The sequence below is a fragment of the Diadema antillarum genome, unplaced genomic scaffold, assembly GCF_040938485.1.
Source record: "Diadema antillarum isolate AM-2024a unplaced genomic scaffold, OU_Dant_1.0 scf00000098, whole genome shotgun sequence".
NCBI lineage: Eukaryota > Metazoa > Echinodermata > Echinoidea > Diadematoida > Diadematidae > Diadema > Diadema antillarum.
Genome location: NW_027270987.1, coordinates 375,442 through 389,693, shown reverse-complemented (window position 1 = coordinate 389,693; position 14,252 = coordinate 375,442).

Here is a 14,252-nt window from a genome sequence, read left to right as displayed (position 1 = left end):
TTAACACTGTCAGCAATTTATTGTGCAAAAACGAAAATATTATTATCCTCCCTTTCTTCTTTCAAAAGTGCGACACTGTTATCGTGCACAAATGAAGTAAGGTGACTTCAAAACGGTGAAGAAAGAGTTTGGGCCGAAGATGTATTTGCAACCGATATCCCTCGACGATTGTGTCAAATAATCGCTTTGAGCTGGCCGCCTGCGCACTATGCCGCCGTGTACACAACACCGCAAACACTACCAATCCTCGCGAGCATGTTCAAATACGAATATGCGCACGAGACAAACACTTCATGCAAACTTACGAAGTCTCGTGTGATTGGTCGACTGGGGGATAAGTATCGACCAATGAGCGATGAACAATGAGCGATGACTAACGACTCGCTCGTCACAAAAGTATTCATGGCTGCGTGTGGATGTACACGTAATGTATCTCTGAACGGAGGTCATGAGAACTCGCTTCAAAATGAGCAATAATTAGGGAACATCGTTATTATGGATTATCGAGCGCGAAACAAGAATAAAACAAATGATCAAGACAGTATCTACTGTGAGGTATAAAGAATACCGTCTTCTTTGTGCAATTCTCTGTACACCCCATGCTGTTTTATCAGCGATGTGCCGATCCGATGGGAAACAAGTGCGTCCAAGTCAGCTTGGGTTAAAGAGGTGCTTGCTTCGCGACAATTGACTCGAAACGTGTCTTTATGTCGCACAATGAGACGAACTCATTAAACCTTTCCGCTCCTTGCGCAACCATTTTCAAAAGGTTGAACTCTGGGAAACACGCGGGTCCTCCAATAGATCAATCGACAAAAAGATGGAGTTTTCTCATGCCCCCTTCCTTGCCCCTCTTCTTTTGTTTCTAGTCCACCAGACCACAGCCATTGTCTCGAGACCTGAAAAGCCATGGAAACATCGGGGGAATTATCTGTTTGATGCGGGCCCAACAAAAGAGCGTGACACAATAACGATAACAAAGGCAGTATTTACCTGGTCATGGTTATGATTATCAATCTGTGATGTTTACCCTCGCTGCTGGATAAAAAGGGGTAGGGCAGGGGAAGTTGTAAAGACCAATAAGTCAAGTGGAGCACACAGCTTTTCAATCTTTTGCAATCATTACTTCCTGTCCTGTATATAGCGAAGGTCACGACGGAAGTACATCCGATTTCAAGTCATTATAACACAATTATTGCAATTATATAATTAACATAATTATCTTCTATTTTGCGTTGCTTCTCTTGTATGGGTTGAACGCAAATAATTATGTCAAAACATTTAGACGAATTAAGTTTAATGACATTATGAGTTCGTAACAAGGCACGGGCGATACAAAGAAATTCAAACTGTCAGTGACTATCAGTACAGTATGTCTTTTTCTTTACTTTCATTACAATACCTGGAAATATTGTGTATCATATCAGCTATCAACTTCATGCTACGGTCAAATGACTACAATATGAGCGTGGGATCAAAACATATTACCATGAATACGAGCCACGCCGTTGCTATAATCATATAACTGCCTTTCTACAACGATGAGCATCGTATTATAGTGTCAGACTTTTGGAAAGGTCTCTTTGTATTTAACATTCTTGGGATCAATGTTACCTTGCACCAGATGAACTGCCTACCTTCATACCTTTGGACTAATGAGTCTCATCTACTCATGTATGGAAATCAGAATTCAGAGCCTTTTTTATCAGATATACCTCGTGGCCACGTCTATGCCTCCATCATGAGAATCATTGTTGATGAATGAAAGTTCCGTTTGAGATCAAGATTCCTCCAAAAGTTTTTACTAATTGTGTCATAACAGTTACATATTGACAAAGACTATTGTCAGGTGTTCGGAGTTGATGCTAGAGGCGGATTTAATTATATATAGATTGTGTGTGTGCGTGCGTGTCAAGGCGAGTCAGAAAAAAAAAGAAGAACAAACCACCGGTGGATTTAACTGGTTAAAACTTTGTCGAATACAAGGCGGATGAGTTAAAGTGAATTTCAATTTCTCGTGACGTCATCGAGTGCGTGACGCTGTTCCACATAACAAATCTGCGAACGATGGCACTACCTCTTAACTCTGCCGTGTCATAAAAGCGCGATAATTTGGCAGTGACCATTCTCTATCACATAAGTGATTAATGACACCTGGGTCCTGTTTCATAAAGCTGTTCGTAAAGTTACGCGCGACTTTACGAACGACTTAAATATGACAAGCCAAGTGGGTTTCCAAATCATTGTTTATTGCAATAGCTAAAGTTAAAATTTGCAGATGATAATGATTATTCTTACATGTTAACACACAATTTTAGTTGAAAGTGTATTTTCCCCCACTGTAGATGAAAATATTGACATACAGGCGTACCTTGTTAAAACGTAAGGAGAAGAAAATGGACATACATATTGGCACTTCATTTCCAGTCGTTCGTAATGTCATGCGTAACTTTCCGAACAGCTATATGAAACAGGGCCCAGGATGGAAGAAAATGAAAGTGGGCCACTGCGACGTGATAGGAAACGCTTGCTACACCAATCCACTTCCAAGGCGCATAATTTCTCACGATTATTCAACAACAGCAAAAAGTACCAGGGTATATTATGTCAAAATGCTCCACGGAACTCCCCCGGCAGATGCCTAGTCCGATTCTTCATTTTCAAAATGATCCTAAATGGTGCTAATAAAATTGTGAGGTTGCAACAGTTGACATATTTTCCCTTTCAATTCTGGAAAAATGAGATTTGTGGCCCGACAAAAGCGGAACATTTTTTTTTTTTCTTCTCTTTTCTTTTTTCCCCCTTCTTCTACGAGTGAGACCCCCTCTGCTGCAGGTGTGAACACCGGGAGGTCCGGGCAGAGAAAACTCGCGAGTGAATGCATGGAGATTGCGCGGATAAGCTTGAGCCTTAGCAAAATGTTGTGCCTTTTTTCCCCCGAGATCAAAACATGTTTGCTCGAGAGAATAATGTGATTATAATCCATAGCAGCAGCAATCCGACGTGAATGTGATGGTATCATTATGACTGCACAATGTATACTGAGACACTGAATTTTGACTCGAATGGACCAAATCTCATCAAATAAGAGATGAAACACGCTGACAGTCAGTCAGTGTACACGTATCCTGACGTCATAGATCTTGCCTTTCAGAGAAATACTGTAGTACATATGCGAGAACAAACCATGTTTGCAGGATGCGTTTGTAGGCCTGCTCATCACCCCTCTTTTGGTCGAAGGAACACATGAGCGTCAGCAGCCTCCCCACCCCCTCCCCCACCCATCCCCCATCCCCCCCCCCAAAAAAAAAGAAAGAAAGAAAGAAAGAAAAAAGGACAGATATCTGAGGAACAATTCACATTGGGAGAAAATGTTAACGCCACCACACACACACAAGATGGAGATATGGAATATGAATCCACATTGAACACAATATAACCATCACCAAACCCATAAACAATTTGGAAAGGTGTGATGATTGTTAATGTCTTGCCAGTGTATACATGAAATAAATACTGTTTGTCCACGCGAATATGTATCTAATTTGACTTTTATAAATAAATAATGATCGAATGAATATAAAAGACAACGATTAATCAATAAACCATTCAGAATGTATAACCTATACATTGCACATGATTATCTGCTACACGCAAAAACGTAACATATAGAGAAAAAACTAAACATTCGGGACTCTTTTTTAAAAATATCACTAAACATTGAGAAAAATATTGTTAAAAGAAGGTAACAATATATCTACTGGTGCGTGACGGGAACAATTAGCAGCCTAGCTGAGCGGATCTCCCCTTTCTTCAAAGTAGATAACAATTTACAAGGAATACTTGAGCGTGACGAGACGATGGCTGGCTTTTCTCGTCACGTTTTTATCTATTATTCATTTTTTAGACACGACCGTCACACATTTTGAACCCAATTAACACTTTGGAGAAAAACAAACCCACCCTAAAATGCAAGGCAGGTGTGTCTAGTTTCGAAAGGGTGGCGTTGGTGTCGCTTGTCTGCGATGTCTTTATAAAAACTACATGTATTCAGGGAAAAGCGGCATATACTAAAGAGGACATGTTGAAAAACAAAACCACGTGATTGTTTCAAGGATTGGTTAGTGTGGAAGGGTAAAAAAAAACTGTTTTGTTTCGAGGTGTACGGAAGAACCAAGTCTTCTTTACCGACGCGGATGATCTTCCAATAACGCTTCTTGAATTGGATTTACAATAATAAGACTTGTTGGATGCTCGAGTTTGGTTCATCAAGTAGTTTCACAACTGATAGTGCAAGTCTACAACTGTAAAAATTAATTATATGCAAGTTTTTCCCAAGATCCGTCCTATAAGAGAAACAGAAGTCTGCAGGTAAATTCATCACAACGTCCATGCATTTCTATAACCGAATACTACAAATCAATAATCACTTTCAATATTATATACATTGCATTTAGAGACAAACCAACCGACAAAAAAAAAACCCAAAACAAAATCAGTTTAGATGAAATGGAGAAAAAGCCTCAGAAAGGACTCAACTGGACGTTGATCGTTTTGTACACAGCATAAGGGCAATCCTTTTTATGTAAATATTGTAAATATTCAGCCCGTATTAATGTTCACACCACGTCCGTGAGTGAACTTTCAATGTTGTCGAAATCATCTGGAACTCGTCTCCTAACTCGAGTGGTACTGACAAGAACAAACACCGCCGCCTCTCTGGACCATTCAATCTGGCGATGACCAATTTCCTATCGCTATTCACGAAACTCATTGAAAGTCGATTTTTTCCCCCTGCCCACACAAAGGATTCAATTTGTAAAAAGGGAGAAGAAAAACGCCTGACCTAGAGCGATGTTGATACGCCAAGCTGTAACACACTGTTTTTTTCCCCACAACTTTGTCGATTAACTCCCCGGTTCTCATGGAGCGCACGACCTTCTATGCGAGTCTGGCAGCAGCTTAGCTGGAGGGTATACCAAAGAGCATTATGGTGGCCATGATATTGTGATCCGCTACATTGCCAAAATTCACAAGATCTATTTGTCCTTCTCGGTTTATTCCAATCATTTTTTTTTCTTCCTAACCCCCCCCCCCCCCTTTCTCTGTCTATTGCTCTTTTGAGTAGCGAAGGACCTGGCGTGTAAGCGGTTTTGCGAGGGTGGAAATTGAATAAAAGACACCGGCACAGTTTAGTAAAGATACATGTAGCCGTTTCGGCAAAGTTTCCGACGCCCCGTGTGTTTGTTTTCTGACTCGATCTGCTGGAACCCAACACCCATTCTATCGAGAGGAGGTATTTTTTTCCCCTCCTTGGTATCTTTTTCTTTGTGATATTACAAGGTTTTCTAGTATAGATATGGACGGGGGATGGAGGATTGGAAATGCCGTAGTGGTGGCGGCGAATTAGCACGCGTTTTGTGTGCAACTGCGCGCGCAGCAGGTTGCAAAAGACAACAGACGGCACGAAGCCGACCCACATGGCGCGAAGAACATGGCCCAAGTTTGAACATCCAAGCGAGGGGCTAGTTGCAAAAATGTGTTCCCAAACATCAAAGGCAATTAAACTTGATAGTTGGCGAGTTCTCGGTTGCTTTGAAAAACGGAAACAGTTTCAAGACGCTCATTAAGGGGTCAGCCAATCGTTTGCATGATTGACACAAGCCAACTTTTGTATCTTGTCTCATGCAGGGTGCAAGTAATGGCGTGCGGTGTGGCTCAAAGCTACTCTATTTGACGGCATCTTGTCTCGCTCTTCTAAATACTTGGAGACGTCCTTGAACACATTTCTTGGATCATATTTACAAGTCCCCCACAAAATGTTCCCAACCAAATGAAATAAGTTAATATGCGACGATTCCTATCTTCGATCATGAACGTTTGAAAATGTTGAAACAAAACAGACAAAATTTGAGCAAACAAGCCTACAGCGCGTCGTCGAGCGGTACGCGCACCTCCGCTTTCTCATTACTATGCGATCACTTTGCACCAAGTATGGTCGTTCATTCACACGCATTGTTATATTGACTATTGTACTTGAGGATTGACCTTTAACCCCTTTGAAAAAAATATGCCTAGTCCGGCTGTATGCTCTTATGTATTTCCGTCCGAACAAAATTACTAGTGACGTTCCCAGTGAAGTTCCTGCCTGAAGACCAGTCCAGATAATGACATTTCAACAAATGCATGGAAACCTTCGAACTTACGAAGGCATGATCTGTCGTCTCTGTCACTTGATTGAAATATCATTAATTTCTTCTCTTCCTTTCAAATTACTTTACATCTTCATATTTCTACCCAGAGTTCAGTGGTAATATAGATCTTTGGCATAGAGAGACTTTGCCTATAATCTGGTCAGTGCATTAACATCCCGTGTAGCATACCTGGGCGAAGTGTCGAGAACATTCAATGAAAGGGTTTTTCTTGTAATTCGTGCTAACAAGATCTTAGTGGACAGACTGACAAACGACCCGAAAACATACAACTTTCGGCGCCACCTCGCGGACGGAGGCATAAAAACAAACAAACAAACAAACAAACAAATGAAACCAGCTCTGTGACAACCATGATAATATGCAATCATGTCAGAACGGACATTATTTTGTAAACTTTTTTTTCTAACCGGTTGAAACCAGCTCTGTGACAACCATGGAAATATGCAATCATGTCAGAACGGACAATATTTTGTAATCTTTTTTTTCTAGCCGGTTTCAAAGAGAGTTATGTCAAACCAAGGAACACTGACGGCAAAAAACGGAGAGTACGAGAATCATTACTAGAAAATGTGTCAGTTTATTGATTGTCACATATAATATTCACTCATCTCTGCACGTTATTACACGAGAGAACATACAACACACTCAAATGAAAGTGTTGATTTCGTGAATGACGAGTGTACTTGGCAAGGCATCCGACAAATCGAACCAATTACGACTTCAATCACCATCAACAGGCAGACATTTGCGAAAGAATATAAAATACATGTATACTCCATTGATGACTACACGGCGTCGAAGGAGCTTGATTTCTACGAGCTGTAGTTTCTTGACCCCTTTTGCCTTCGAGCTACTGGTAATCCCCACAGAACTTGCACATGACGAATCGAAATCCCGTGTGCAATGGGGAAAGATGTATGCTAGAAAGTCACCGCATTTATGTGTCGTGACATTTGCAAAGGTTAACAGTGGTGTAACATAGCGCTACTTCCGCTCTTCCAAGAGCCTTATCAATATCAGTCTTTTTTCCTTTGATTTTGCAAAATCTTTTAATTTCTTTTAAGTTTACTTGCTGACTTATGCATAACGACAAGTCATATTATGATACTTGTTTACATTCGGACAACATTTCAATAATGAGGTTTTTATCATTATACTGTATGAATATTTATGCTATTGATAGTACATCCTGACGAATAGCGTTAAAAATCAAATGCGTTGACCGATACTGTCGAAAGAATCCTTAATCCTTCCATTCATCAGCGGAACCTCAACTGTCAACTTATGTCATTACTACAATAAAAAATCAAACAACAAACAAACACCATAGCATAATTCAAGATATTACATCCATCTCAATGTAACGGCAATATCAACAGGATTAATGCCATAAATTCGGAATCGGATTCTAAGTACAGTTGTAGCAGTATATATACGATGTATCATGTTACCTGAAGAGTGTGGTTTTAGATTGGCAAGACACTGATTTGAACATAATAATATGACACAAAAATATATAAATTTGTCTGCAATTGCTACTATGGTTAAATATCTACAGTCCAACTTAATATACTATGCACATCCCACGCATTATCATTGTATGGAATAGTGGACTTAACAAGTTCAGCACATTAGCACAATCATCCATGGTTTCACTTGCACCATTGTGTTTGGGTCAAAATAATAACTCCATGTATTCGATGATCAACCAACCATAAAGGGCGCCCTCTTTTAAATGCCACCCAAGTACAAAGCCCGATACAAATCAACGTCACTTGGAAGAATGGCTTGTGACAAATTTGATCAGCCACGAGTGTACCAAATTGTGAAGCAGTCGGCGATTGATTTATAACGTGGCTTTCCTTCTTAATACGAGCTGAATTTCATGGTTTACTTCATACACTTTGGGCAATGAGAAATGACAGTCCATATAACCGTGTCTTAGTAATGCCACGTACAGAAAACAAATTGAACGCCAAGATGCAATGTGTTCTTTACGACGCGAGCGGCCGATAATCAGTATAAAATTATGTCTGAATATATGCTACAAATAAAATGTACTCCTTCTGGTACGTCTTTCTACCCCCCCCCCCCCCCGAAACCAATCATTTTTACAATAGCCGCTCGTAAACACAAACACATGTAAGAGCATGGAAGGTATTTATTTCATACGGGTCTCATCTACAAAGAAATAAAGAAATCTCTTTCCGATATTGATAAAACATAATGTCGGACAGTACCTTAATACCACTAATTCATAAATAAAATTTTGAAACAACGTTTGATACAAAGACAATGGTGAATGATGTATATATAAGTTAAACAAAATGCATTTCTTTTAACGGTCAGAACATACTACATGTGGCTTTGCATGAAGTGAGCAAACGAAGATGGAGTAACATTCTTAGTCATGGAAAACACGATTTGAAGTATATATTGACACCTTGAAAGAAGAAGAGACGAAGATGACAAGTTCAAGAGACAGAGCGGCTGTTTGGGCTTTCCTCTTCTGATAAAGTTAGACAAAGCGAAAAAACCCAAACAATGGAATTATGCACACGTACTGGAATCATTTCAAATAAAGTGGAAAAAAAAGAAAGAAAGAAAGAAAGGAGAGTTTGGAAGACTTACTTGAGCCTAACAGAAATTCGACCCTTTGCCCTAAGGCTACGTGAAATCGCATCTATCTTCGTGGATTGCGAACGGATAACCTGACCCAGATTTGGCCCTGGAAATGGGAATGATACGAAAGAAAAAAAAAACACATACAAATCAAGAAATTCCCCTCGCAGCAACAATGTCCGTAATTTCAACAGAATAGTGACATTCTGCAGAAGGAGAATTGTACATTAAAGGAACTAACATTTTGCGCAACCAAAGAAACGTTCGATCTCGTTGTGTAATTACTGATCATTGTGATGGTGATGAGCGCCCTGAAATGTACAACTTTACCCTCGCTCCAATAAACACATTCGTGACACAAAACATAGAAGACAGTAATTTTTTGTACTCAATAGTAATAAATAAAGAAGGGGTGGAGGGTGATAAGAAAAGGGGAGAGACGATTTGGTAAAAATACAATGAAAAAAAAACAATGACTAAAAAAAATATAAACAATGATTTAAACATAGTACGAGGTTAAATGACATCGGGGATGGAATGAACCAAAGACACTTGCGATTTGGTGTTTTTACCACTTCACTTTTGCATTCCTTTTTTGGAGGGGGTGTATAAAACTTTTGAAACTTTGAAGACCACAAGACAGACAGGCGTTGTCCTTACGATCACATTTTCTTTTCATTTCTTCTTTTTTCTTTTTCCGGAAGAGTTGTTGAAATTAGAGAAGTGACAGACGGAAAAGTCAGCGAATGTTGCAAAAAGGTAAAAAAAAAAATCTGAGAGGGAATACTGAGCAGAGAATGATGCACCCAGGATCGTAAGATGTCATTCATCGGATCAAAGTGCAATTTGGGATATTTCCTGTTCGAGTTCTGAGACGTGTTCTGATGAAAGACTCGGGACAACGTACCACAAGACTGGGGAGAGGTGGGAAAGAGAAGAGGGAGGGAAGGAAAGGGAAGAAGGGATGAAGATGACGAACAAACAGATAGGTTTGATAAGGAATGAGACGAGGATTGAATGTAGAAAATACACAAAAAGAGACAAAGGATTGGGAGAGGGGAAAAAACAGCAGGAAGAACTCGGGAGGAAGAAAAAAAGAAGGAAAAGAAGTTGGTTGATAAACGACGTGTGAATACGAGATGCGGCGAATGTATGCGATGGAGAGATTTACTGAAGAACTGAGACTGAAAGACAGACAGAGAAAACAAATTCGATTTTTTTTTTCTCTCTCTCTCTCATCGAAAATTTCCTCGCATATTTGATAAGCTATCACGAAGGCTTAAAAGTTTTCACGTTGCATTTCTGGTGTGGCCTGGAAAATATTTCCCATAATCCCGCCCTCTGTTAGCGGACAACAAAAATGAGCATTTTGCGGACTGCTAGGGATGAACGCGGGATACATCGGGGTTGAGGGAGCGGATTGGAGAGGAATGAAATTTCCAGATAAGCGCGATTATTCAGCTGCAATTTGGAGCACGTATTATTTTGTCTTGCCTGGAGGTTTCGATGAAAAAAAAAGAAAAGAAATACGACAGAATTAAAATATATCCATAGGCTCTTGGGTAATCTGTTTATGATCTTAAATGAATTCCCATTATCGGGGTAATCCAAATTAAGGCATACTTTCTGTGCTCCCTCCATGAATAGCCTCCGACCAGCAACACACAAGTATTATTATCTATCAACGGTATCAATCGGTGGAAAATAATGAGAATTTTGCTCCGCTAGGCCACGAACAAACTTACTATTATCATCACGCGTTCTGTGAATGTTTCTGAGAGGTTATTCGTGCTGGTTGACCCCAGCTGAGATCGCATCAAGAGATGTGGTTGCCATGACAACTAGCTTCAATCTACCTTGGCATTTATCTAAACCCTCATAGAGCTATTTTGAATGTGGTACACGTTAAATGATAATGAAGGAAATAATACGAGACCATCGGACTTAGAGTACAAGGTCTTCATCTTGCTCGAGATTTTCAAGATAACTTACTATCAGCAAAGATCAGTTAAAAACTTCATCAGCGAGTCATTATGAAAAGTATCATTGAAATCAAATGAGGTTAGCCTTTCAATCATATAACAATAAATAACAATAAACAAGGAAAAGTTGAACTGCCTGGATGCATTCTGGGAAAACGCTTTGCCAAAATATAGCAAAGTTGTCATTTTGCCCATTTTAATCTTAACAAGGACATTCCACACAATACATGTTTGCATACGATTTCGACAACAAGACAATTGCAACTAATGAACATACTGCCCTACATCTACATAAATAAGCAACAAATTAATCAGTGTTTAGTAGTAGCCACAATAAAAATCAAGGTCATTACATACTCGGGCAGGATTCAAACCTATGACCTCCTGATCACTGGACAGGTGTCTTATCCACTAGATCACCGAGCTTCTGTCAGACGGCCAGTGCTGGTTCTAGTCGTTGTAGCATGCAGCAAGTACTGTGTATTTCTTCAAACTAATAATTTGTCTCGAGTGAACACTATTTTCATTTTAAATGCTTATGGTAAGTTTCATACATCAGTTTCATCTTGCAGCAGTATGTTCAGCACAGAAAGCATTAAAGTTTGTGCATTTCTCCTTTTTCTTTTCAAATCGATTATTGGACTTCCATTATATCCCCATGTCACCCCCCCCCCCCCTCCCCATTTCTGTGATATTGAAATCTCTACACAGAGAGGCATCCTTAAGCCCTGATAAAGTTGGCAAACAGATTACTCAAATTTTGGCAAGTCAATTTAGAATTTCACCGGTCACACAGAAATCAGTCACTGATACACACACACACACACAGAGACAGATAGACAGACAGATACACACACACACACACACACACACACACACACACACTGTACTAAATGATGGCAAATTGCAATGACAGTTTGAACAGAAGTGCATCTTAACAGAAGGACCACCTCTGTGAAGACTGGCACACATACATAACACAAAAATCACCAACTGGACATCAAAAATTCAGATCACACAAATTCAGATCACAATACTTCATTGGTCAATGGTCAAACATGAAATGGGCATAATTGTGAGTTCAATGACCTTGGAGAAAACTCCTCACTTCGTGGTCACATCATTATTGTACTGTAAAGCAATCTTTGATCTAGCCTTTGTTACTCCTTTGAAAGTATGTGTCCTTGCAAGGTTTTTAAAAAATTAATCCCACAGGATATCATCAAGGTTCCATTGTTTGAGACTAGAAAATTATCATAATTCACAACTGTAAAGGCATCTTCGTGTCATTTCTTTGTATTGCACGACAGAATCAACTATACGCATACCAGTACTACATCATTGATAATGAGACAAAATACATCAGCTGCCTTCTACACAAAAATGTGCAGCTCTTTTTTTCCCCCTCTAATGTAAAGCATGACATTGTAATGTACCGACACAATCTTGCATAATACTGCATAAGGCAGGTTTACATGAGACATCAGAACATACTGACTGAAGGAAAATAACAGAAAGACCACAGAATAAAAAATCTGGCAAAAATAAATACACAGAATATCACTTGCTTTTTTCTGTGTCAACAGAGTATTTCTGTTCTTTTGCTTTTTTTCCCACAAACATCAGTCTGAAAGCAATTGAGCGAGTATGTGCAACATTCTCAGTTGCTGAAATTGACCTCATGACAAGCAAATGAAAAGTTTAAATACAAATACTGATAAATCCATCTTTATCACCTTCAGATATTTGAGATTGAAGCTGCTGAAAAACAGAGAAAATATATCACATATACGTAAAAATTGTAATACTATCTTCAGAAATATTTCCTGTTATGTGATGAGTGTAGTATTATTGAAAAGATTATATTTTTCTCTATTTCTATTTGATGATAACTTTACTTTAAAAAAAAACTAGATATATCGCTACGGCGACTGGTGTATGCCTCCGCCATAATGCATGGTTCTCCTAATAGGTCTATAGTACAATGTCTTGACAATGTGTGATGACAGTTTCACACAATTGGCAAAATATTAAAATGACAGGTTTGACACAAATGTGCTGAATGATCACTTTCCTAGAACTAGGTTCAATTGGATGAATGATTAAAATGTCAGAGTGCAGGTAATTTGGGGAACTGATGATTTTTACTTGACTTTTGACCCTTTTATAAATTTATGCATCGAGTAATTTTCAAGGTATTGAGAAAAAGAATAATTTCAGTATCAAATGGGAAAACAGCACTATCTAAACCTGGCCTTTGACCTTTGACCTCACAGTTCCAAAGAGAATCACTGTTAGGTTGAACATGCATAAATATGTAAGTTTCATGATGATACCTTGAGTTACTTTTGAGATATGGAGGAAAAAGTGCAATTCAGCACTTTCACTTGACCTTTGACCTTTTGGCAAGAAACTTCCAACAGAATATATATTGGGTAATACATGTATACATCAAGTTAAAAAAAAAAAAAAAAAAAAAACCTTCAGGAATTGCATAAATATAAGGAAAGTAGTGATATTTTGAGGAGTTGACCTTGACCTTTGACCCCCTGACCTTTGAACCATGACTCCCAACCTCCCTAGATAATCACTGCCCATTGGAACAAGCATATATACTAAGTTCCATGAAGATACCTTGAACTATTTGCGAGATATGGAGAAAAACATGAATTTTCAACCTTTTTTTCACAAAATAACCTGTGACCTTTGACCTTTGACCCCGTGACCCTTAAATCCAAACAAAGTATTATCCCCCCAGGATATACCCTCATACCAAGTTTGATGTAAAACCACCACACGGTTCTTGAGATATCGACAAAAACAAATAAAACGGGACGGACGGACGTACGTACGTACGGACGGATGGACGTACGGACGGACGGACGGACGACCCGAAAACATAATGCCTCCGGCCACTTCGTTGGCGGAGGCATAAAAACTTTGAAAATGGTGTTTATCTGTGTATGCAATCAGTCTCTTTAGATACAGGTCAATCCACATAACTCATTTTCATACAACAGAGAAAATTCAGATTTCTGCCTCTGCGAGAGGTTCATTCCTATGCATTTATTAATACTGCACTACAACGATCACAATGTAATAGGCGATGAAAGTGGAAGATTCTTATCCCTTTCAACAACAAGATAACATCAGTATGTGAAGACCTGTCATCATAGGGGTTACCCTTCCGTAGAGACAAATTTGGTCAATATGCTTAAAAGGTTTCTCTAGATCACAGATTGGTCCATGGTAAAACAGAAAAAAAGAGCCAACTGAAAAACTTATCATTCAAAAGGCACAATCATACTGAAAAGCACTTTTCTCTTGTGAGCTTGTGAATTTTGATTCATGATTCAAAAGCTGCCAGCTACACCGAAGGCACTTCATGATCTCTGCATTCGCTAGAGCCATGGTTTAGTTAAACCTCTTTTAA